Raw genomic sequence first — 27,420 nt, 5'->3', positions numbered from 1 at the left:
TTGAGCTAATAGACACCTATACTAATTTGTGGGCCCACAACACACCACTCACACACTCACACTCAGACACTGTCCCCCAAAGCCGGCAAAGCTAAACACCTTGTTAACCCCACACTTTACGTTGCAGGCCTGGTCGTTGCTAGTGTTCGTTGTGGCCCAAAACCAATACGGCCCCTTCACTCCTTGGAAAGCAAATTAAAAGAAACGTGTCTCTGTATATTCCGATGTCAGTCACTCACGTGCAGGAACACAGCAGATCCACAGATGTTTATGTCCAGCCACAGTCTTGCATCCCTCGTTGTCAGAAAGCTACGGTAGCCGGGAAGCCTTGGTCGTTAGCTCTATCTGGGTTGTCCTCTTTGTGTCTTCTGGATGAAAACGAACAGACTACCCCACTCAAGGTCTAACTGGAGAAGTTAAACTAGTCTAGCACACTCGGCTCACTTGTTGCGAACAGCCTCTAGACTACGCCTGCAGAGCTGTTAGCATGCGCTAACTTGTTGCACAATAAACGATACCGAAACGCCTTGTGGAGGTTCCTTTCTTCCGTTAACGTGCCGATGGTCTTCTTCTACTGACTGTCGTGGAAACAATCATTAAAAAACCCCAAACACACAAGTTTTGAAAAGCTGCTTATCAAGAAAATACAGACTGCCTCTGTCCCTTTTCGTTCGCACACCTCACCTTAGCCACGCCCCACGTCGCTACCTCTTCCTCCCTCCTTTTTCTCCGGGCTCGTGTTCCACTCAACTATGTCCCCACTGGGTTAACCCCTTAAATGCTGTCACAGAATACACAGAGAAAACACTGCTTTTTAACACAAAACAACACAAAATAAAACTCCTCAAACTAATGATGAAATACAGATTATGTTTTATACAAATACACCTTTTAAAGGCTTTTAACACTTTTAAACAAACCTCTTTCATTGTTGTTTTGTTTGTTTTTTTATACTAATTAACATAAACAATAGCTTTGGCTGGGTTACACACATACCCAGTGACATGCCGCTCCACTCTGAATATGCAGTTCACACTCCTCTCCTTTTATTCTCTTTCGGGGGTCCCTACTACATGGTCGTGCAACTCTAAGGAGGGGGGGAGAAGGCAGTTGCACGAGCTGTATTTGTTTGTCTATGTGTGTGTGTGTATGTGAGAGCAATTACTTGTAATGTTTTATGCGTTCTTTATCTTGACACATTCTTGCAGGATTAACATGAGCATCTGCAGAGTCGCTGTTGGTGCATCCAGGCACCTCCAGGACCTGGGGGTCACTGGGGGGTCTCTGATCAGGGTCACGGGAACATTCCTTCTTCAGCACATTCAAACACTTTCTATTGTCTAAGCAAATGGATATAAGGGTGATAACTAGCAAATTAATACTTGTATCTACATTTTATTCTAACATTTCCCTCCTGTTTATCATACTTTTATCTGTTTGCTGTTGTTCCTTGGGTCTCCTCTCGGTTTTTCCTCGCTCTATTGTCAGAAAATATGCTTACATTTAAACGGAAGTGTTCTCGTCATCTGAGTCAAAGTACAAGTCAGAAACACGTCAGGAGCATATCTATAATGGCTGTCCTAGTCATCATCACTGTCATCGCTGCCACCTGCCACCAGTAGGGGGTACATTTCATTTACCTTGTTGTACTAGTGCCATGGTTAAATTCACAGTCCATGTCAAGATAGGATACAACATCCACATAAGGCACACAAAAGAAGGGCAACAGCGAGTGCAATAAGCACGGACATCACGTAAGGAGACCATTGTCTCCAAAATGCTCTCCACCAGTCACCAAACACCTCAGTGTCAACACCAGAGTGTTCCTTCATCTTGGTGTTTAGCGCCTCTAAGCCAGAGATCGCACGCATCAGTATTCCTGTGGAATCTGTATTGTTGGGGATGGACATGCAACATTGGTCGCCAAACATGGCGCACACTCCTTGCTGATGTGCCAGCAGTCCATCCAAGGCGATGCGATTCTGGAAGTCCATGAGTGACGTGGCATGAAGTTTTTCTCCAATTGCTGGGAGTCCGGCCTGGGTGTGGTTCCCAAGCTTTTGTATGTCATAGTGGACGTAGTTAATCCTATCCACATTTATGTTAACTTATCCATGGGATAATACCTTCCTCCAAACCTGATGCAATCTGATTTACTAGTCTTTTTCTGGTCGTACCCCTCGTGGCACGCTGATGGCATCGATGTAAGTGGGATTGTCTTGCGTCATCTAGTCGGTGTCTGGAACCTCCCTTTTCGTTTGGAAGTAGTTTGGGAGTGATGTTCATCTGCTTCAAAGATTGCATTTAGTAACATGTCAACACTCATAGGGTAAATATACTGGAATCAGTTATGTCACTACTGCACATGTTCCGCTCATGTTATATACGATGTCATAGTTGTATTTGTCTCTACATCAACACCACACGTCTGCTCTCTTGTACTGTTTGTGTGTGTGTATGTGTGTGTTCGTGTGTGTGTGTGTGTGTGTGCGTGCGTTACTGTCAACTTCATTGTCATCCTTGGAATCAGATGAGTCAGAGTAGGCATGATCTCATCACACCCCACCTCCTTGCTTCCTTCCACCTTGCTTGTTAAGAAAGTCCTCCATCAAGTCTTTGGTCCAAAGTCTCTTTTGCTGCACATGCCAGGGTCATATTGCTGTTCCAGTCTCTCCTCTGGATGTCCTCCTTGCAGGTGGCCATTTGTTGCCACTTCTAGATTCTGGTGCTTGGCTTGTCCTTGCATCACAGGTGTGATCCTGTCCAGTTCTGAGTCGGCCACATTCCACTTTAGTGGCTGGTGATGTGATTGTCGTCACCATAAACACCATGTCAGCAAACATCCTCTGAACTCTTCGGTAGTCTTGGAAAGTGAGTCACAATGCATGTCTGGAGGTGATCGTTTGCTGTCAGAGCACAGTTCATGTGATGGATCTTCTTCAGGTCATGGTGAAGATAAAACTGGACACTATGGCATGGTTGATGAGATGAGAGGACTCATGCATGCTGTTGTTGAATCAGGATGTTGTTGTCAGGTTGTTGGCAGAGCAAGGGTGGAGGTGTGCGATCAAGATCATGGTCCACTCCGAGACACTGAGGCACTGTATGGGAAAGACGAAGACACTGCAACTTGTTAGGAATACCAATCCTGTTACAATAGTGATCTTAGAACTAGGATGCATTGTTCGGTTTTCTGGCCAAGGGTATGTGCTATAATCTTCACTGCTCAGCACGATGCCTCAGAGTCTAGGACTCTGAAGTCCCCTGCATCACAGACTGGTCTTTACCTTCCTCGTCAGACTCCCGAACAATGACTACTTTACAATGGGCTTGATGTATCCAAGTGTTTCTTTCTACAATTCTTAATGCTGTTGGTGTTGTTAACAGTACTTGATAAGGCCCTTCCCACTTGGGAGAGTGCCAGTGTTTTCTTGTTCCACTTTTACTCAACACTCAGTCTCCTGGTGTCAGTCTCATGTCTTCTATCAAAGTGGAATCTTCATCAGTTTCCTACACATTTTCGAACTGTGTCAACCTATAAGGTTTACCAAACAATGTTTCATATGGACTTAAACCATTTGTGCCGTTATGTTTTTGTGTAATTTAACAAGATCTAAACATTGTGTCCTTGGATACTTTGTTTCTTCCCTGAATGGTCTCAGGCATTTATGGCCATTCACTCACTGGAAAACTAAACTCAGGAGGTAATAAAGATAATGGGGTGAAGGAGCAAGTATCTGGTTCAAGAACAGGATCCTGGTCCATCTCATACACATAATCCCTACTCCATCCCATCTGAGGCCAATCTACAACAGCTCTGGGATGCAAGAATCAGGGCTGACTTTCCTTCACTTTTATTTAGCGCAATAAAGTCCATGTGTATTACTTGAAATTAATATTGTGGTTTCGGAAATTGGCCATGCCTCGGTCACAAGTTGTCCTGGACGTTGTGTTTTGCACACGTTAAAAATGCTTTAAAAAATTTTTTTGAATACGATTTTTTTTTTAATACGAATTAAAGTGGGTGTGTGACACATCCCCCCTGTTGAGACATGTGTAACACCATGGCTCAAAATATCAGCCCACTTTTACACTTTTTTGGCAAGATTGGTTTCTTATCTGTCGACATATAAACATTTTTGTCCAGGGTTGCTTTATTCCTAAGCCAGTGGTCAATTTCCTGTTTTGGACTTTGTTGTTGCATCTCTGCCAATATCTCAAAGTCCACTTGTAATTTTTTCAGTCTAAGATGGTTCAGTTCCTTTAGTGCCGCTTGTTTTGCCATTTTGTCAGTGAACGCATTTCCTAAGGATATCGGATCAGTATTATTTGTATGTGCCATGCATTTACGTACAGCAATTCGTTCTGGTAATTGCACTACTTCTAGTAATGCTGTTAACAATCCTGCATGAGTTACTGGTTTTCCTGTTTAAGTTATCATACCTCTGTTTTTCCAGTATTGTGCAAAGGTATGTACTGTTCAATATACATATTGGCTATCGGTATAATTTGTCACCTTTTGACCTTTCATTAATTTGCATGCTTCTGTAAGCGCTGTGACTGCATAGACGGTTATTATTCTTTCCACAAATCATTTTTCTTTGAGAAAACACCTACAAAAATCTCCTCTTTTTGTTAGTGCCTGATCTAATAAGCCTGGTCTCCACTTTGTAGTTTGTGTTGTTAGCTCATAACAATCATTGTGTTTCGCTTTCCAGGGAGTGGTAGAAGGGTAGCTGGGTTGAGCGTGGTGCATCGTTCAAGTGTCAAATGTGGTTGGGACAAAAGTGTTGCCATGCAAGACAGATGTCTAGCAGGAGACAAAAATGTCATGCTAGTCTGCAATAGCAGGGTGGAAACCGCATGAGGTACTTTCAGTACTAGTGATTGGAACAATACAATGGTTGCACTTGTTTCCACGGCCATAGTTGCTGATATTACAGCCCGCACACAATGAATGATGCTACTGCATCTAGCTTAGAAGAGTAGTATGGTATTGGTCGTTCCCTTGCACCATACTCTTGTAGTAAGACTGAGTACATGACCTCAGTCTCACCTCACACTTTTATAATATACTGTTTGTTTAATGTTTTGCTGTAATCATGCAGTGCTAGAATTGTACTTCCTACCAGTACTCGTTTTCACAGAATGCTTTTTCTGCCTCCTCATTCCAGAAGAGTGACGTCATTTGTATTAAGTTTGTTAATGGTGACACTATTTGTGCATAGGTTGGAATCCAACATCTACATCTAATTAGTGAATCCTAAAAAGGACATCATTTGTTTTACCCACTTTTATGGCCTTCTTTTGCTAATTGATGCAATAAGGCTATTGTGTCTTCCTCACATGACTTCCTATCTGGTGACGCTAGTAGGATGTCATCTACATATAGTAATATCTGGCTTTCATTTGGCGGTTAAACATAGACATAATGGTTATCATTGCTTGTGAATAAATCGTCGGGCTTTCACAATATCCTTGTGGTAGGCGTGTGTATGTATATTTTTCCTGCAAACGTAAATGCAAACCTAAACCTTCTTTCTCTATTGGAATGGAGAAGAATGCCTTACTGATGTCTACTATGGTGAACCATGTGACATCTGTTGGTAAAGAATTTAACAATGTGTGTGGGTCAGGCACACAAGGTGCTCTTGCCACCACAGCTTGATTTACAACTTGTCCTGTATCATTCTCCATCCCACAGAGAGTGGTACTTTTTCCCACTGGAAAAATAAGGATGTTACATAGTGAGTCATCGCATTCTACTAAGACTTTAGCTTTCAACAATTCTTCTATCACTGGTTTTATTCCTTCATATGCATCTGGTTTTATTGGGTACTGCCTAACACATGGTCTGTAATCATTTTTAGCTTTAATTTGTACAGGTTGGGCTCTTTTAATTAGTCCTACATCTGATGGACCTAGAGACCACAACGTTATTGGTAGGGAGTTGACCACTATTGTCAAATTTTCCTCCTGCTGTCCTGAGCCATGTATTGCCTGCAGATCTGGAATGTAATTCATCTCTGCAAGTTGTTCTACATGCTCCTGAGTCACAAAGAAATCTGATTGGATTACCATTCACTTCCAATGTGACTTCCGGTCGGGGGATGTTCAAAGGCAAACATCTCTTGTAAATTGTAATTGTACTACTTATTCATCATTTGTTTCTAGTTGTATTTGTTAAGACAAGCCTAGTCATGCTGAATATGGCTTTTGGTTCCTTTTGAACTGGCCTTTGTCACAATCACGGGAGAAGTGACCTTCTTCACCGCAATTCCAACATCCAGTAGTGTTGGGATAGCTTCGTACATTCTGTTCCTCTACCTCTTCCTCTACCTTTTCCTCTGAATTTTCCTTGACTTTGGAAGAGGATTTCTCTGTTGTCTGTAACAAAGGTGTCTATTTTTTGCATCTTATTTTTGTTACTTAACACCTTTTCTGCATGCTGCGCGTATGTGATATAGTCTGCCATAGTTGTTGTGGGCATTCCAATGAAATGTTTATCAACCCACCCTTTTATGCCAGGATTTGAATGTATCGCGACTACATTAGGGTTTGGTACCGCTATCATTGGAAACGCATCGGTTTCCGGTGAAACCCTAGGTGGTGATTTAGGAGAAAATACTTCTCCCATCTGTTTTGACCACCCCACAGAAAAAGGTTTAGCTCTTGTTTGTGGTGGGTATGGCACTGATGGTCTGACATCGTGGTTGTCATAATGTGGGGGTTTAGGGAACTGTGGATACACTCGTGATTGTCCACTTACTACACCATCATTTTGACTACTATTGCTCACTCCTTTGGTTGGCATAACCCTACTTTCGTTACCTTCCTTTCGTGTAAAAAATGTGTCTGAGTCTTTCTCCTCACTTACCTTTCCTTCATCTTTTTGATACTCCTGAAGTAAAACTTCCCTTACTATCTTGTATAACTCTTCCTTTTTACAACCTTCACTTTCTGCTCTTTCTCTCGCCTTCCTTTCTTTCTTCATTTTAGCCTGGCCTTTCTGTCTTTTTTCTGCCAACTCCTTCCAATATGACAGATCATCATACCCTTCCTTTTGCATTTTTTTGGTTTGATTCTTGTTCCTTTTTGCAATATCCTGTTGCAATTTTATTAATTTAGGGATCGATAATTGTCCGTCAAAACCATACTCGTTAATCCATATTTCTAGATGTTTTATTTTGGTTGGTTGGTGCTGAAACACGTAACACCAATCCTTGCACTTTAGTTCCTCCCTTTTGACTTGTGGATTTCCACATTTATTTCCCATCTTGGGAATAATTTGGTCCCTGTTGTGATGAGCTTCCTAGGGAAAACTAACAACAGGGTTGTTTGTCAGTGAGAGAGTAATGAACTTTTCTTTGAGGTAATTCTCAAGCTTCTACCCCGGTGAGGGCGGAGAATTCTTGTCTCTGCTTCCTCAAAGACTAACTCTTTTTCTCACCCTTTAATATGAAGACCTGTCTAGTGACAAAATCTCCCATTCACACACTCATTCGTACTTTGAAAACGTTTTCACATTCAAACCCTGAAAAGGCCTTTCACCGCGGAGGCACTCCTTTTCTAGCCTATTTTGACTGCCAACTCCGTCTTCTTACAAAAAACTGCCAACTCTGTCTTAATGTGAAAGACCGCCAACTCCGTAACACTGTGGGTCCATCTTATTACACAAGACTGCCAGCTCGTCTTCCTACAGAAGACTGTCAAGTCCGTCTCTTTGCTTGCCAGCGACTAGTATACACAAGGCTTATAGCACCGGGTGACAAACCTTATTGACTCGCGGGCCGCACTCAGTTCTAGGGGTCAAAAACCCTTAGCAGGCTGCATGTGGACCCCAGGTCTCAGTCTGCCCACCCCTGCTTTAACACAAAGGGATGACACCCTTTCACTCACACACACACTCTGATCAAAAGTGTCTTACTGTTTGTTGTCTTCTCTTCCATCGGTATCCCGTCAACCTTCAGCTTCCAGTTGTTGAGCTGAGAAGACAGCCCATCAAAGGGTTTTGTCTGCCGTGGCCACGGTCTTTCTGTCTTGTCCGCTCCACAACTGGACTCCTCAGGTATCTTTGGATCCGGCTCGAAGGACCAAGTAAATGTCAGGTTCAAACTCCTGTGACACTTGTAAAAACACTTAAATACAGAAATACAGAAATACAGAAGAGACAGACAACAATATTCAAAGTTTCTCGCAGCGAGGAGAGTGAAACTACATACCCAGTGACATGCCGCTCCACTCTGAATATGCAGTTCACACTCCTCCCATTTTATTCTCTTTCGGGGGTCCCTACTACATGGTCGTGCAACTCTAAAGGGGGGTGGAGAAGGCAGTTTGTTTGTCTATGTGTGTGTGTGTATGTGAGAGCAATTACTTGTAATGTTTTATGCGTTCTTTATCTTGACACATTCTTGCAGGATTAACATGAGCATCTGCAGAGTCGCTGTTGGTGCATCCAGGCACCTCCAGGACCTGGGGGTCACTGGGGGGTCTCTGATCAGGGTCATGGGAACATTCCTTCTTCAGCACATTCAAACACTTTCTATTGTCTAAGCAAATGGATATAAGGGTGATAACTAGCAAATTAATACTTGTATCTACATTTTATTCTAACAGTGTGAGAGAAGAGCATATGAGAGTAGTTGCTGTTGTGTTGATGAGAGAGTAGAAGTGGTACAGGGTTACATTATTGGTAACATGTGCCTGCATTTTTGCATTATTTTCTTCTAGATTTGTCTATTTTTGTTGTTTGTCTGAGCCATCATATTTTTGTGTTGTTTCTGTAAACAATTTATTTTCTCCCTTGAATGAACCCCCATTTCTTGTTTTGTTGAAGAAAAGCCCATTATTTCTGGAACATGTTATGTGAACTACAATTCTCCCTACAAAGGACACAACTTTGTCAAGTTGGACAATTGTCAATCTGCTCCCACTTTGGACACATCGTCGTGTTTCATTGAGTGGCAACTGCGGGGAGCGGGGAAGGGCAGTGACAAAGTCCGGGGATATGCCAGACCATGGCCGCAGTGAGATGGGCAGGGGCCGTAACAGTCCTGCAGAAGGGCGATGGGATGCTTTATTGTGGGCACAGACGGAGCAAGCAGCGACAAACAACTTGATGAGTTTGGGACCAATATTGACCAAGTAGTTATTGAACTTTTCAACTGTCTCATTCATATCATCATTATAGGTGTTTCCCACCATGAAATAATTAGGGTAGTCTGTCTTCTTGTTACTTTTCCTGATAATACTACTTAGAATGCCCCAGGTTGCTCGAATATTGTTTTTGTGCTTGTCTAATAGTTGGCTGTAGGCAGGTGTCTTGACAACACAAGCGCATGTTGTTGGCAGGATTTGAACCTGAGCGTGGAACCCCCAATGGATTTCAAATCCATCACCTTAACCACTCGGCCACATGGAAATTGAATGTTTGCCAGTTTTGTTAATAACCAGACAACCAGAGACTTGTCAACGCATTCTCCTCATCGCCTTAACCACTCGGCCACAACAACTTGGCATTGAAATAGAATCTCACAGATTATGCCGTTGAAATGCAATGCAAAATGACGGTAGACGGTATTGCCATTCTTTCCTGGCAGACATAACATAAGCAAACGGCTTGTCCTTCGAGCCGGACTTGAAATTGGGACCTAAGGATGCAAGCTTGAACCACTATAGTCATCCGCTCTTCCAACTGAGCTATTGAAGGTCTTGTTGTTTTAGGGCGAGTGAGTACGGCCGAGCGTTCAACGACGTCTCATTGAGGTTGCAGGCTCACACACGCTGTGGATGAGAATGCCACGTTTGACAGAATTTTTGAGATAATCAAGTCTCAGGGGATAGGTGTGACTTTTCTGATCGAATTCAGAGGTCATGTGTTGGTCCCGAAAAGGGTCTTTGCACTTTTTTCAACACGACAACCGATGAACGGTATAAAAACAGCCCTGTTGCATTGGCCGGGAATCGGACCCGGGTCTCCTGCACTGCCGGCGGCGATAATTCAGCTGAAACAAGCTAAACATTCCCCATTCATTTCCAATGATAGCGAAAGGCCACTATGAATGTAATATACTTTTGTCCAGGGGTGGCGCTGTGGCGTTCATCCCCACTATATGGATGTAATATACATTTGTCCAGGAGTGGCGCTGTGGCCACTTCTGCTCCACATACATCCTGAACTTCAAGTAATACAGCACAATTGCTTTTTCCGAGCGAGCGACGAGACAACGCGACAAAAAACACGATAAACTACAGTAAAAAAATATTGTCTTTTGTATCTCAGGCTACAGAAAAATATTTAGTCTTTGAACTGTCCTGTTTAAATATTTAGTCTTTGAACTGTTCTGTATAGTGTTTAAATTGCTTTCACGTTTCTCTACGTGGGTTTGTGGCGCTATTGTTTGCTATTTCTGACCGCGTATACCTATTATGTGCATTAGCGACAGTTATTTGGACAAATATAACGATACAGATTATAAACAGTATGGATGTGACAATATATAATAACATATATATAATAACAGTAATATATACAGTATTGCAATGGAGTGATTAGAGTATGGCTATTTCAGATTATATACATTATAAACAGTATGATGTATGAATGCAAAGAATATTACAGTAATATGTACAATAGTGCAATCTGTACAATAGTGCAATGAAGTAGTGCAATGAAGTGATGGGGGAGGGCATAGATCAGCGGGGGAGATGTAAGTAGTGGAAGGGCTGGTCAGTGGGGGGCAGAGTTCAACAGGGAGACAGCTGTTGGGAAAAAGCTGTTCCTGAACCTGGTGGTTCGTGTCCGTAAACTCCTATAGCGCCTCCCTGAGGGTAGGAGGGCAAACAGTCTGTGCGCTGGGTGGTGTGAGTCTTTGGCAATTTGTGATGCCCTCCTGAGACAACGCTTCCTGTAGATGTCCCCGATGGCAGGAAGTGGGGCTCCAGCAATGTGTTGGGCAGATTTGACTACTCTTTGCAATGCCTTCCGGTCCGCGACAGAGCAGTTCCCATACCAGGCTGTGATGCAACTGGTTAGGATACTCTCGATTGTGCATCTGTAGAAGTTCACCAGGATGTCTGAAGAGAAGTGGTTCTTCTTCAGGGTCCTCAGGAAGAAGAGGCGCTGGTGAGCCTTTTTGACCAGGCTGGAGCAGTTGGTTGTCCAGGAGAGGTCCTGTGAGATGTGGGTCCCCAAGAATTTGAAGCTGGCCACACGCTCCACTGTCTCACCGTTGATGTAGATTGGTGGATGCATGGCAGCATTCTTCCTGAAGTCCACAATGAGTTCTTTTGTTTTTGTTGTGTTGAGTCGTAGGTTGTTGTCCTCGCACCACGCAGCCAGGTAGTCCACCTCCTCCCTATAGGCAGACTCATCGTTGTTGTTGATGAGGCCAATCACTGTAGTGTTGTCTGCAAACTTAATGATGGTATTGGAGCCATGTTTGGGTTTGCAGTCGTGGGTGAAGAGAGAGTAGAGGAATGGACTTAAAACACAGCCTTGTGGTACTCCGGTGTTTATGGTGAGGGTGGAGGAGCAGTGGTGGTCCAGCCGGACATGTTGCGGCCTGTTGGTTAGAAAGTCCAGTAACCAGTTGCAGACAGGAGCTGTGATGCCCAGGTCTGTGAGTTTGGCTACTAGCTTGGAGGGGATGACTGTATTGAATGCTGAACTGAAGTCTATGAAGAGCATTCTGGCATGTGTCCTTATTGTCCAAGTGTGAGAGGACAGAGTGCAGTGCTGTGGAGACGGCCTCCTCTGTACTCCTGTTCTTACGGTAGGCAAATTGATGGGGGTCCAGGGTGGGGGGAAGGCAGGATTTGAGATGTGCAAGGACTAGCTGCTCCAAGCACTTGGAGATAATGGGGGTTGGGGCACGTTGGGGCGGAGTGTTTTGGTATTGGCACGATGGTAGTGGTTTTGAAGCAGGTTGGGACAGTGGCCTGGGCCAAGGAAAGGTTGAATAAGTCCATCAGGACCCCCGCCAGCTCACCAGCACATGGTCTGAGAACACGACCAGGGATGCCATCAGGTCCGGCTACAACCCACTGGCCCCCATATCCAACATCACACCACTCACCTGTGAAACACCCTCGACAAGGCCGTTGAAAACAGCATGTCAAAAACAGAGTGGCAACAAACCTCTCGGCCACCGAGACTGCAAGAAGCAGATCAATGGGGACAGTGGACCCCATTATCCTCTACCCAAAATTTAGACCACCAGTGGAGAGAATGCGGACCGCGAAAAGACAACACCCCGGCCCTCATAACCAAGAGTACTCCACCACAAGGTAAACAGCATGACGGCAACAAATGCCCAACCAAAGCGTCACAGACAGGATTCAAACCTGTGCGGGGAAAGCCCATTGGATTTCAAGTCCAACGCCTTAACCTCTTGGCCACCGTGACTGCTTGGAAAAGACCAGTGGGGGCAGGTGACCCCATTGTCCTAGAACCAAAATTTTGCTGATGTCAAGGATCAGCTGGCAACATGTGCATGGGAGGAAGACACATGGTTTGTGTGAGGGGCTACACAAGTCTTTCCACTTCTAGTTAAAAGCCAGGCACCTCACATCGTTTCAATAAAGTACCAAAAGATTGTCCTGTTGCCCTTGTATTTTGTGGGCAAAAAAGAGGCGTTTGCAAGTGGACCTCAGACCCTATCACTGGTCACCTGAACAGGGACTTGAATCCCGGACACTCAGATCAAAAGTCTAATGTTCAGGTGACTGGCTCAAACTTTGTCTTGTCTGACCACTCTTTTGTCCAGAAGATATTTGGCTAATGTGGTCTGATTTCTTAAACCTGCAAATTCCAAATAGACAAGGGTACTGTCTTTGTAGGGAGCATTGCAGTACATGTGACATTTATACTACATATGACATCAGAAATGATGGGTATTTATTCAACAGAACAAGATCAATATTTATATAACAGCATAGGAGCTGCTGAAACACAGAGAAGGCACTGCTGGGATTTGAACCCAGGATCTCCTGTTTACTAGACATGTATGTCAAAAAATCACAACAGTATACAGTGTCTTCTCTTACGGGCCCCTGCTTACCAGTTGATGGGGTTTGACTTGATTCCTTTTAACATAAAAGCATTCCGTCATCTCTTAATCTATAATCCTGGCTGGCGCTTTTGCAAAAGCTAATATTTTCAAGCAAAGCTTCTGTGTTTCAGTTTATCCTACACAATATTGTTCTTTATTATAGAATCTGACAGTCTACCATCAACATCTATCATCTGATCTCTAATCAAATTTATTTTATTAATAAAAAGATATGGGTGCTCCCAGTCAGGTAACTGACATTTGGACAGGTTTTGAGTGGAGATGGGATTTGTCTTGGTCCTCGGTCGAACGGTTCGGGTCATTCATAAGCGCTATCTGCCAACTGCTGTCATTCTGAAGCGACTGACGACATAAATACGAATAAAACCCGTCAAAAAATGATAGACTTGAGTTTCTGGCAAGTACTACACAAGAAGATAAGGTGCTCAACTGGAGAAGGGAGTTAGGACTGGGTTTAGGGTTAGACCAATACTGTATTTGGCATAGAAATTGGGGCTCAGATTAGTGTTTGGTACTTGGGAACAATAAATCAAGGACTGGGTTTATTCACTATTACATGACAAGAGACTAGTCCAGAGAACGTAGCCAGGATTAGGTTTGGGGTATTTGTCTGATGCTGAGGGACAGATCCTGGACTCATTTCCGATCCCAACATCTCTTCTATGAAAAAGCACTTGACTTCTTGGAGAATGTGGGCATCGATCCCGCTCCCTCTCGAATGCAAAGCGAGCGCTGGACCATTTGAGCTAATTCCCCTGCCATCACAGCGTTGACAGAGAAGGTTCAGTCTCATAACTATTTTGGTTCCTTTGCTGGAGTACGTCAATTCCACAGGTGACCGAGTTTCTCGGGGAACACAAGGAGCGAGAGGTTCAGTCATCACTGGGAACTTTGGAAGTGTAGTCACCTTAAGTCAGGTCTGCTTTGGTAAACTTCAGAGGCATCATGACCACTCTGCATCAAAACCTTATCTGAAATCCTGTGGCAGGTTTCTGGCATTGATTCTTAATTCAGTTGCCATCCCTGATAGATGCCCGCGTGGCAGGCGAGTCTCTTTGCTTGTCTGACGTCTGTGTCGCATCCTGATTGGCTGGCAGCAAATGTTAACAACACGCGTGCGGCCCCCGGCAAGTGAGAATTCTACCACTGAACCACCAATGCCACGTGGGGACACACTGTAAGAGAAAAAAAATCAACTGTCAAGTGGATGAGCCTCTGCAAAGTGGCGCTGAATGACAACACATCACAATGTCATACTCTTTGGATTCAAGCACATTCTGGCGTAATGGGATCCACAACAATCATGTCAGCTCTGGATACAATGTCAATTCGTTCTTGAAGGGCAAGTGACAAAAATAAGTACATGGTTCAGAAATCAGCTACCAAAGTTTCACTGACCAAGCACCCAGGCACTGCTGGGATTTGAACCCAGGATCTCCTGTTTACTAGACAGGCACTTTGACCAGCTTAGCCACAGTGCCAGCAGTGCATCTGGCACCAACACAAAAACAGTTCGCCAATAGGGAAAAATGCTCATACAAGGGAGGGAGTCCAAAGTCCTACACATGTGTGAATTGAGAGTCCCTGGGTGGGCTCGAACCACCAACCTCTCAGTTAACAGCCAAACGTGCTACCAATTGCGCGACAGAGACTACAACAGCATGACTGCAGTAAGGTTTCACTAAGTGCTGTCAACCTTAACTCTCGGGTGGTCCGGTCTGTTACGTTTCAGGTGTCATTCTGAATTCTGCCCTTTCGCAGGAAAAGAGCCTTTGTACTTTTTCAACATGAGCTCTAAAGAAAGGTATAAGGTGAGATATACTGCATTGGCCGGGAATCGGACCCGGGCCTTCCGCTTGGCAAGCAAGAATTCTACCACTGAACCACGTTGGGAAAGACTATCGGAGAACAAATTAAATTGTCGAGTCGATGTGCCTCTGCAAAGTGGCGCTGAATGACAAAACATCACAACACACGCACGGGATGCCAGGGGAGGCCGAGTACTAACAGAGCTGAGCGAGAGGGCATAAGTTAAGATTGTTAAGAGAACTGACCAGTCCACTATCAATGAAGTTCTCGTCTGCCCCAGAGTCAATTAATGTTGTGGTAGGAGAAGCTTCCCCCGCCCAGGATATCGTACCTTCCACCTGAAGTCGGCCCACCAAAGCGGATGGACGCAGCCGGTGTGGTTGGAGCGGGCAGTGCCAGCAGCTGGGAAATATCCCTGGTGGAGGAAGAGCGTTGGCGTGCTGGGCGAACTGGACAGCGGGAAAATTGTGTGTAGGACTCCCACAGTACAGGCACAGCCACAGGCGTAGACGGTGACTCCTCTCCGCTGACGAAAGGCGTCCCAGTTGCATGGGGACGACACTTCCGACGTCATCAGACGGCGCTCCGCTGCTGGAGCAGGGAGGGAGGAGTGGTGCCAGAAAAGCCCCAGGAGGTGAGATTTAGAGCCGACGTGTGGGTCGGAGAGGCTCCGCCCTCCGCTGTGCGCTGCGCTCCCGCAGCCGGTTGTCGAGTTGAATGGATAGCGACAGAGAGCGGCTGGAATGACAAGGCGCTGCGGAGCGCATATCGGGCGAGCCTCAGACAATAGTGCAAGATGAGCTGGCCGCTCGGGATGAGACCCAGACGCTGAGGCTCGCCCGATACGCGTTTCATAGCGCCTTGTCATTCCAGCAGCTCTCTGCTGCTATCCCGGTTAGCTCAGTTGGTCAGCGTGTGGTGCTAGTAACGCCAAGGTCATGGGTTCGACCCCCATACTGGCCACTCTTCTTTATGTGCTCCAGAAACAAAAAAACGGCGACAACCCACTGGCCCCCATACCCAACATCACACCACCCACCCACCTGTGAAACACCCTCGGTTAAGAAAACAGCATGTCAAAGCAGAGTGGCAACAAACCTCTTGGCCACCAAGACTGCAAGAAGCAGATCAATGGGGAAGTGGACCCCATTATCCTCTACCCAAAATTTAGACCACCAGTGGAGAGAATGCGGACCGTGAAAGGACAACACCCCGGCCCTCATAACCAACAGTACTCCACCACAAGGTAAACAGCATGGCGGCAACAAATGCCCAACCAAAGCGTCACAGACAGGATTCGAACCTGTGCGGGGAAACCCCATTGGATTTCAAGTCCAACGGCCACCGTGACTGCTCGGAAAAGACCAATGGGGGCAGGTGACCCCATTGTCCTAGAACCAAAATTTTGCTGATGTCAAGGATCAGCTGGCAACATATGCCTGGGAGGAAGACACATGGTTTGTGTGAGGGGCTACACAAGTCTTTCCACTTCTAGTTAAAAGCCAGGCACCTCACATTGTTTCCATGAAGCACCAAGGGATTGTCCTGTTGCCCTTGTATTCCCTTGTATTGTCGTTGTATTCCATCCAAGTACTAACCAGGCCCGCCCCTGCTTAGTTTCCGAGATCGGACGTTTTCAGGGTAGTATGGCCGTAAGCTGCCAGGTCAACTGAAAAGATCCTATTTGAAGGCGACACAGGCCAAACTAGACTCCAGCAAAAAGTCAAACAGCGCCCTCTGCTGTCAGGCAAGAGCAGAAACCATAAAAAGCTTACAGCACCTGGTATTCCCAGGCGGTCTCCCATCCAAGTACGAACCAGGCCCGCCCCTGCTTAGCATCCAAGATCGGACGAGATCGGGCGTTTTCAGGGTAGTATGGCCGTAAGCTGCCAGGTAAACTGAAAAGATCCTATTTGAAGGCGACGCAGGTGTTAGAATAAAATGTAAATACAATTATTATAGCGCTAGTTAATGATAGAATAAAATGTAAAGTCAATCATTATAGTGTTAAGTTATCACCCTTATATTCGTTTGCTTAGACAATAGACAATAGTCTTGAGTGCTTTGAAGCAGCATTCCCAGGCGCTGACCAGCTACTCCCAACACCACTAATCTTGCAGGTGCCTGGAAATGCCAGCAGCAACCTTGAAGAAGTTTCATCATACAAAATGTGCCGAGATAAGAACACATGCACAAAAAGTAATTATTCTCACATACACACACACACATAGACAACAAGTACAGCTTGTGCAACTGCTTGCTTCCCCCTCCCCTTAGAGTTGCACAACCATGTATTAGGGACCTCCTAAAGAAAATAAAAAGAGAGGTGCATGAATGGCATACTCAGAGTGGAGCGGCATGTCACTGGGTATGTTGTTTCATTCTCCTCGCTGCGAGAAACTTTGAATATTGTTGTCTGTCTCTTCTGTAATAAGTGTCACAGGAGTTTGAACCTGACAGCAGGGCAAACTAGACTCCACTGTCATAGTGAATCATATTTCTTCGTACTTTAACAGCATATCTTGCATGGCTCAATGTATAGTTTAACAGATTTGCATTACATTCTCCCACCCTTTTATTTACACCAAATAACCACAGTTCTTTCCAGTCCATTTCCCTTACGAATCTTCCTCCCCAACAACTCGTTATGAGCCTTCTCATTTTGTCAAAATATGTTGTTAACCCTTCACATTCTATGAACTCATGCATAAATGTTTCTACCTTCTTTTCACATACTTCACATTCTTTGCTTACATTCTCATCAAAATTGCTTATAATTAGATTATTGAATATTCTATTGTGTCTTAACATAAGTCCATGTGCTCACATTCACTAGTGTTCCATTTCACTCTCATATTTCCCATATTTTCTTTACATCCATTCCTTCTATTGCTTTTTCCCACACTCTTTCCGATGCCGGCCTTCTAACATTATCTCCTTTAAAATATGCATACACTATCTTAGTTTTTACATTCTCCAGTCTTTTCTTACTTTTCCCTTCTCCCACATAGAGTTCCAGCTCACAGTCTTTCCCCACCTTATGCCCTCTTTCAATCATCATTCTCCACTCCCTCGGCATCCCATCTTTAATTTTGCCCATCACTTTTTCCACCTCTCCCACCCCAATATCACCCCTCCCCCAATTTCACTTCATCCACCATCACCTGTGCTGACATGAAACCAGGTACATATTCATACACTATATCTCTAACTTTCCTTATACCTGCCCTCCTTATCAGCATATAGTCCATCATTCTTCCGTCGCTTGTGATTTTTGGATTTAAGAAGAGAGGTTGTTCCCATACTTGTTTTAGATTTTGACATTCATAGCTTATGTTCTTTACAAACTCCCCCCATGCACTCAACACCTCTTTGTAAAACTCACTCACTCCATTCAACCTTCATTTTTTCATTTTCATGTATATACCACTCTCTCCGCACCCCCCACATTGACTGATTGCTTCCTTCAGAAAAGCCTTCCACACGTGATCATTCTTAGCAGCTAAATAGTTCACCATTGTCTTCACCCTCATTGCCTTCTTTTTGCATTCTAGACTTACTAGTTTTAATCCACCATCCTTGTATTCGTTCTCTAAAACCTCCCGTGCTATTCTGGCCCCTTTCCCATCCCACAAAAAGTCATTCACCAACCCCTCCACTTCTTTCACCACTCTGTCAGGCACTCTCATTGCATAGATCATTTAACTCATGAGCAGTGCATTCACCACCACTTTCCCTTTTAATTTTAGTCCTCTCTTTTTCCAAAATTTCAATGTATTCTTCATACTGTTTATTATTCCTTCGTACTGTCTATCCCTTCCTTCTACTCCCTCTATCCCCACATTTATCCCTAAGATCTTCATATAGTCCTTCTTCACCTTTAGCCCCATCTCATTCTTCCCTGATTCACTTACTCCTTTATACATCACCTCCGACTTCCCAATGTTGACCTTTGCCCTCGATGCCCTACCATAGGCTTTTATACTTTCCAGTACTTCTCCTACACTCTCCTCATCTTTTACTGTGATAGTTGTGTCATCTGCATATTGGTATACTAAGCTCCTCTGTCCTCCTGGTATATTTATCCCTCTAATATTATTGTTCCCTTGCAATAGCCATGCCAGCGGTTCGGCTGATAGAGAGTATAATAAGGCCGACATCGGGCAGCCCTGTCTGACAGACCTTTCTAACCTAATTAACCCTGTTAGAACACCGTTAACTTTTATAACACTTACGGCATTTTTATACATTCTTTTTATCCAGCCTACCAGCCTATCTCCAAACCCTATTCTTTTAAGTAATGTAAATAAATATTTGTGATTCACCCTGTCAAAAGCCTTATTTAAATCTATGCTCATGATAATCCCTCCACCACCTTTTTTCATATAATCAATTACATCCTTAATACTACATATTGTGTCGGTGATGTCACTCCCAGGTATGCCGTAGGATTGTGTTTTCCCTATAATTTTCCCTATGACTCTCTTCAACCTGTTTATGATTACTTTTGCCAGTATTTTATAGTCATTATTCAGCATACTAATTGGTCTATAGTTTTCAAATTTTTCCCTTCCACCCTTTTTATATACTATACTTATAACCCCCATTCTTATACTATTTGGCATCTCCCCTGTCTCCTCCATCTACTTAAATAATTAAGATTAAGATTAAGATATGCCTTTATTCGTCCCTCAGTGGGGAAATTTGTATTGCACAGCAGCAAGAGTACAGAGTCAGTTAAGCAGTACAAAATACACAATATAGAAAAATAAACAATATGAACAACCCAAGTATTAACAAAATCAGCTGTTTTTCCCAGGGTTATATACAATACAGTATGTAGATAATATGAGAAGAGATGAGATATATGACCTGTCTATACACTGAGATCTTGCTAATGAGTTAATATGAGGCATTATGGAAATACTTCACATAGAACTTAGTATATTGCATTTAGAGCTTTTAATATTGCACATGGAGGTTGATCAGATATTGCACAGTGAATGGGGTCTGGAGTAACTATACTGACTATAAAAGCAAGTATTACACAGATGTACATAGTGGTGTACAAGTCTATTGGGAGAGGTGCTGGTTGTACAGCCTGACAGCTGCAGGAAGAACGGACCTGCGATATCGCTCCTTCACACACTTGGGGTGAAGCAGTCGCTGAAGGAGCTCTCAAGTGCTGTCAAAGTGTCCTGCAGGGGGTGGGAGTCGTTCTCCAACATGGATGATAGCTTAGCCAACATCCTCCTCTCTCCCACCACCTCCACTGGGTCAAGTGGGCAACCCAGGGCAGAGCTGGCCTTCCTGATGATCTTATCCAGTCTCTTCCTATCCGCAGCCGAAATGCTGCTGCCCCAGCAGACCACTCCCTGGAAAATGGTTGAAGCCACAACAGAGTCATAGAACGTCTTGAGGAGTGCCCCTTGCACTCCAAAAGACCTCAGTCTCCTGAGCAGATATAGTCTGCTCATGCCCTTCCTGTAAAGTGCTTCAGTGTGATGAGTCCAGTCCAGTCTATTGTTGAGATGAACACCCAGGTACTTGTAAGATGTCACCATCTCAATGTCCATTCCCTGAATGTTCACTGGTGTTGGAGGAGAGTGGATGCGCCTGCGGAAATCCACCACCAGTTCTCTGGTTTTCCCCGTGTTGATCTGGAGGCAGTTCTGCTGGCACCAATCCACAAAGTCCTGTGTCAGTGCTCTGTACTCCAAGTCGTCCCCATCTGTGATGAGGCCAACGATTGCAGAGTCATCAGAGAACTTCTGCAGGTGGCAGGTTGGTGTGTTGTAGGAGAAGTCTGCTGTGTAGAGGGTGAAAAGGAACGGATCTATATAGTACCGGATCTACATAGTAGATCTAATCTAATCTATATGTATAGTACTGGAGTTAGTATGGTTTGAACTCAATATAAAATTCTCCTATCAGTCCATCCGAACCTGGACTTTTATTCCTTTTTAATTCGCTAATTGCTCTATCTCTCTTCTGTCTATTTCTCTTTCACTTATTAATTTATCTCCCTCGCTGACCTTGACCCTCACCTTTTCTAGAAGCTGTTCCATGACTCCTTTGTCGACCTTTTCCCCTTTAAATAGGTCCCTATAAAAGGTCCCTGATCTACCCTCTCCAATATTTGTGCCATATATGGAGACAATTTTTACCACAAAGCCTATAGGTTGCTTGAACTGCATTATCACAGCGAGTGAAACACTTTTTCTCATTTTCGCTCTAACTCCACAGCAGTGCTTCTCAGCCTCGTGAAACTGTTGCAGATAGAACGGGATGCGAAGCTGCGTCAGGCACACTTGGAATGAGCCTCCTGACACCTTCCGCTGCCTCACAATGACCCGCCGTATCATCCTTTGCTCACAATGTGTTTGAGAGTGAATAAAGTGCATTTTCAAACAATGGTTGTGTGTGCCAAGCAATAAAGCACATCACACTAAATGTGTTCCATAAGTGCCAAAACCCTAGCCCTAACCCTAAACTAACCCTAGCCCTAACCCTAATCCTACCCCCAACAATCTATAAGGTTCAATTCATGGGGAAAGGGAAGGAAGGAAAACGGGATGGATGAGTTTAAATGCAAGTTAAACTTTCAAGTTCGATTTAGACACCTTAAAGTTTGAGCGCAAGTTGGAAGTGCCTCACTTTGTATTTTGCTTTTGTGGGATCAACACCAGCAGCATAAGTTGAGTGAAATGATTAGTGGTGTGTTTGCCTGAAGAAGGCCCATCGCGGCCGAAACATCGCAAGGACACACCCACCAAGCCTGTTAAGGTCTCCTTTTGTTTAAGAACTTGGTTTACTTGTTTGTTTGTTTGTTTACTTGTTTACTTGCTTATTCTTACATTCTTTAAAATTATAAAAAAAAAAAAATCATGTAAAAACCAAGAAAAAAAATCACAAAACATAAAAAATAAATAACAAAACATAAAAATATATACAAATTCATACCCAGTGTACCAACATGGACCTAAGGGAGGGGGGTTGGACACTAGTACAGCACGGGAGGTGTCGTGCCCGTGCCCGCAGGAGGGACACACGTCCGCAAAGGGCCCTAACCCTAACCCTTGCCCTAGCCCTAGCCCTAGCCCTTGCCCTTGCCCTTGCCCTAGCCCTAGCCCTTGCCCTAGCCCTAGCCCTAACCCTATCTAACCTAACCTAACCCTAACCCTAACCCTAACCCTAACCCTAACCCTAACCCTAACCCTAACCCTAACCCTAACCCTTAATCCTAACCTAACCCCGAACCCTACCCCAAACCCTTACCCCTAACCATAACCTTAACCCAATACATAAATAAACATATAAATATATAAATAAAGTAATAAATATATAAAAATATATAAATATATATGAATACATGAATGGGTATACAACAATCTATAAGGTTCAATTCATGGGGAAAGGGAAGGAAGGAAAAGGAGATGGATGAGTTAAAATGCATTTTAAACTTTCAAGTTTGATTTAGACACCTTGAAGTTTGTGTGTTTGTCTACTTGTTTTTGTTACATTCTTTAAAATTAAAAATTCCCCCCAAAAATTAAAAAAAATCATATAAAAACCAAGAAAGAAACCACAAAACATAAAAAATAATAAGAAAATATATACAAATTCATACCCAGTGTACCAACATGGACCCAAGGGAGGGGGGTTGGACACTGGTACAGCACGGGAGACGTCGTGCCCGTGCCCACAGGAGGGACACACAACCGCAAAGTCCCGACAGGGGGGAGGTCCCAACTGGAGGGGGCCAGAGCATTCTCTACTCCCCCCCCGAATAGAGGGGGCAGGAGGGCTCAGCCCTACACGCCTAACCCTAACCCCCAACCCTAACCCCCTAACCCTAACACCCTAAACCTAACCCCCTAACCCCAACCCTAAACCTAACCCTAACCCCTAACCCCCAACGCCCTAACCCCCTAACCCTAACCCCCTAACCCTAACCCCTAACCCCTAACCCCTAACCCCTAATCCCTAATCCCTAATCCCTAACCCCTAACCCCTAACCCAACCCTAACCCGACTAACCCTAACCCTAACCTTAACTAATCCTACCCCTAACCCTAAACTAAACCTAACCCTAACCCCCTAACCCCCTAACCCCCTAACCCCCTAACCTCCTAACCCTAACCCCCTAACCCAACCCTAACCCTAAACTAACCCTAACCCGACTGACACTAACTAACCCTAACCCCAACCCCAACCCTAACCCTAGCCCTAGCCCTAGCCCCGCCCCTATCCAAAACATAAAACAATAAACGCTTTCTATAAAAATGTAAAAATCCTAAAAGACAATAAATAGTTAAAACGTCCTAAGATAATAAATAGGTATTTTATATACATAATAAGGGTAGGAAAAGGTTTGGAGCTATATATTACATAAACAGATATACTATATATGAATATGCACAGATTAAAATCATTTCAATTAAAACAATATTAAAAAGATTTATAAACCATATATCATATATTATATATCCTATGGGTTAAAATACATTGGTTACATTTAAATATTGATTTTGCTAATAAGAAATAGGGTTAAAAACATTCATTTCATTCATTGAGCAAAAGACATAGTCGCCAAGTTAAAACAACACTCAACAAATTGGATCACAAACCACACACTATAAAAAGGGAGACACAGAAGATCAAACACACTCTCGCTCTGATCATCAAAGAGGCAACATCAAGCGGTTAGTGGAGAATTGGTTTGTGTGTTGTTTCCTTGTGCCCAAGCCTGAGGAAGACCCGTAAGGGTCGAAACGTTGCAAAGGGCACAAAACTAGACAGTTAATTAAATAATTGGATAATTAAATAATTTAAAAAAGGAATTAATTAGATAAGTTAATATTTTTTTTCTTTTTTCCAAAAAAACACACACCCATTTCAATTCATTTCAGTTTATTTCATCTTTTTTAATTAAAAACACACAACTCATTAATTGAATACCATAAAAACAAACCTAATATTCATTTATTACAATAGAATAACAAAGGTGACATTAAAAACACACCAAAAAATTAAAAATCCAGATGAGGGATTTTGAGGGGGGTTGGACGGAGGTCCGCTATGGGAGGAGGCGTCAGCACCTCCGTCAACCACAGGGGGACCGGGGTGGCAGGAACCACCAGGGGATGGAGCATGCTCCTCCTGCCCCATTCAGGGGACGGGCTCAGACCCTCCCGCCTAATCGGCCAGTGCCTCCCCCGGGTTTGGACCGTGACCGTGGTCCCCAAGCCCCTTCCTACGCATCGGTGGTAAGAAGGAACAATCTGAGAAGGAACAATTTGAGAGCCACTTCAAGGGTGGCGTTTGAGAGAGCACCGAGGTATGAACAGGCCAGACAACAACCAACTGACCCCGCATTTAGTCAGCTGGTGCGGAAGCTGCAATCTGTCATCAAAATAGTCCACCATTCGCAGAACGTGGCCCCTAGGCCTGACAAACCGGAACCAAGAATGATCTCCCAGATGGTGGAGGTTTTGTCTTCAATGATCAAACCGGCATTCCCAACATCAAAGACAGTGGATCTCATAGAAGGGAATGCCAAAAGCTGGGGATACAACACCCTGCTCATTCTGGAAGACTACAACTACGAGGAGGGTCTGAAGATTGCTCTGGAAGAGCTCTCCCAGGCAATGGTTCCGGACTGGAAGCCAGCCTTCCAGGTTGCCATAAAATGGGCCCGTAGAACCCTGCCTTGCATCACCCAAGGAGTCATTGACCATGCGGAGGCATTGATCACGGCCAGGGCACAGGAGAGCAGGGATGCACTGAGACCTCAGGAACCAACAGACATACAGGAGGAACAAACAATACAAACACGGGTCCCACAAGGAATGGAACGGGAAACTCAAACAAGCCCAAGAGAACAGGCAGTATCCAGAGACAAGCCTATGGAACGACCAGATAGCCCACAAGAAAGGCCCACAACCCCCTCTGTGACTACAACGGCGGTCCAGACAGACCACATTGCAGAATCTACTCCGCAAACCCCACAACAACGCAGGCAGCAGAGACAAAGTGCAGAAACACACGGGGGCTGCGTGATTGCAAAAGACAGCCTTCTGCTGGATCTGGAGGACCCAAATGACAAAACGTCGACTGGACCTTGACGGTGACCAAAAAGTGGCTCATCATCGGCGACTCTAACCCATCCAGGATTCCAGCATATTCTATTCCCGATCTGTAGATAGAGAGTTACCCTGGGGCCACTTTCCGCAATGCAGAAGCACTGATGGAGAAGGCGTTGAGTTATGTGGATCTGGAGAAGCTGATTTTGTCCTTCGGCATCAATTGCAGGGCTCATAAGGCCAAAGAAACCACCATCAAACAGAAATTGCGAGCAGTTAGGGCTGCAAGGAGGAGGTTTCCACAGATGGAGATTTGGATTCCGGTACTGAACTTCTCACCCTCATTGCCCCAGGAGGACGGAGGGAGACAACGTCCATTGGACCAGGAGAACGGCGGAAGCAATGCTTGCCCACTGGGTCTCTCATTTAAACTTGGACCCCCAGTAAGCCTGGTACAGGAGGGGGACAAGATAACACAATCTTTTTTTGCACAAAATGTCATAGTCTTAGCCAAGAATTTTCATCTCACACAACCACAACACGATCTTTTAAACAGGGGACTAACAATCATTCCAACGATAGATATAGCAAAAGATCAAAAAAGACAACTGCAATTGGATATCCAAAATTACCATAGGAAGATTGAATTGGCCGCATATTTCAAAGACTCAGAGGACACAGGTCCACGTCCTTTCATCGGGACCTCAACATGGTCCCCGCCAATGGGAGAACTGCCAAAGGAAATAATAACTCTGATTGAGAAGGATTGGGATCTTTTCCAAAGAGGTTACAGACCTCGGAAAGAGAAACCCAATCTGTCGCAGAATGAGGTCAAAGCACTCAGGGAACTCAAACAGAACACACATATAATAATCAAACCCGCGGACAAGGGCAGCGCGGTGGTTATCTTAAGCAGAAATCAATACATGTTCGAAGTGGGACGACAATTGAGTGACACAACGTATGACAAAAAACTAAAGGAACCAATCTATACTAGAACCGTCCCAATAGTTTGAAGCATTCTGGACAGATTACAAAACCAAAAATTCATTAATGCAAATCAAAAACGATACCTGAGGGGGAACCTGGAACCAAGGGAACGGCGATTCTACATTTTACCCAAAGTTCACAGAGACCCAGAGAAATGGACAGTGCCTTTTGAAATACCACCCGGAAGGTGTTAGAATAAAATGAGATACAATTATTATACAATTAGATACAATTATTATTTTGTTTGTTATCACCCTTATATCCATTTGCTTAGATAATAGAGAGAGTGTTTGAATGTGCTGAAGAAGGAATGTTCCCGTGACCTTGATCAGAAACCCCCAGCGACCCCCAGGTCCTGGAGGTGCCTGGATGCACCAACAGCGACTCTGCAGATGCTCATGTTAATCCTGCAAGAATGTGTCAAGATAAAGAACTCATAAAACATTAAAAGTAGTTGCTCTCACATACACACACACACATAGACAAACAAATACAGCTCGTGCAACTGCCTTCTCGACCCCCCCCCTCCCCCTTAGAGTTGCATGACCATGTAGTAGGGACCCCCGAAAGAGAATAAAAGGAGAGGAGTGTGAACTGCATACTCAGAGTGGAGCGGCATGTCACTGGGTATGTGGTTGCACTCTCCTCGCTGCGAGAAACTTTGAATATTGTTGTCTGTCTCTTCTGCATTTCTATATTTAAGTGTTTTTACAACTGTCACAGGAGTTTGAACCTGACATTTACTTGGTCCTTCGAGCCGGATCCCAAGATACCTGAGGAGTCCAGTTGTGGAGCGGACAAGACAGAAAGACTGTGGCCACGGCAGACAAAACCCTTTGATGGGCTGTCTTCTCAGCTCAACAACTGGAAGCTGAAGGTTGACGGGATACCGACGGAAGAGAAGACAACAAACAGTAAGACACTTTTGATCAGAGTGTGAGTAAAGGGCGCCGTCCCTTTGTGTTCAAGCAGGGGTGGAAAAACTGAGACCTGGGGGCCGCATGCAGCCCATTAATCCAATCCACTTTATTTATATAGCACATTTTATCCAAAGTGCTACACAGACTAGTCCAGAGAATAAAAGTGGGTTTTAAGACGAGACTTAAAGCTTTCAATGTTTACTTGGGAGAGGAGAGAGTTCCATAGCTTGGAGAAGACTTGGTCTCCCCTGGTCTTGAGTCTCGTCTTGGGCACCACAAGTTGGAGCTGGCCCTCGGACCTCAGTGACTGTGCTGGAGAGTAAATTTGGATGAGGTCTGAGGTGTATTTGGGGGCCAGCCCAATCAACGCCTTAAAAGCAAACAATAAAATCTCAGAATGAATCCTAAAGCGAACAGGCAAACAATGCAGGGAGGCCAGAAGGGTTCTTGACCCCTAGAACTGAGTGCGGCCCGCGAGTCAATAAGGTTTGTCACCCGGTGCTAAAAGCCTTGTGTATACTAGTCGCTGGCAAGCAAAAGA

The 27,420-nt window shown here is 44.4% G+C and overlaps 3 non-coding genes across 3 annotated transcripts; all 3 read right to left on the bottom strand.

The window, feature by feature from the left end:
* Positions 1 to 12,327: 12,327 nt before the first annotated feature.
* trnas-uga (transfer RNA serine (anticodon UGA)) lies at positions 12,328 to 12,409 on the bottom strand. The gene has a single exon. It is a non-coding gene; the product is annotated as a tRNA-Ser (tRNA).
* Positions 12,410 to 14,483: 2,074 nt separating this feature from the next.
* Positions 14,484 to 14,557, bottom strand: trnat-agu (transfer RNA threonine (anticodon AGU)). The gene has a single exon. It is a non-coding gene; the product is annotated as a tRNA-Thr (tRNA).
* Positions 14,558 to 16,653: 2,096 nt separating this feature from the next.
* Positions 16,654 to 16,772, bottom strand: LOC144901063 (5S ribosomal RNA). The gene has a single exon (XR_013629249.1). It is a non-coding gene; the product is annotated as a 5S ribosomal RNA (ribosomal RNA).
* Positions 16,773 to 27,420: the final 10,648 nt, after the last annotated feature.

The sequence above is a fragment of the Doryrhamphus excisus genome, linkage group LG1 (assembly GCF_037039965.1).
Source record: "Doryrhamphus excisus strain RoL-2023G ecotype Guam linkage group LG1, RoL_Dexc_Guam_v1.1, whole genome shotgun sequence".
Lineage (NCBI taxonomy): Eukaryota > Metazoa > Chordata > Actinopteri > Syngnathiformes > Syngnathidae > Doryrhamphus > Doryrhamphus excisus.
This window is presented reverse-complemented; position numbering and strand designations above follow the sequence as displayed.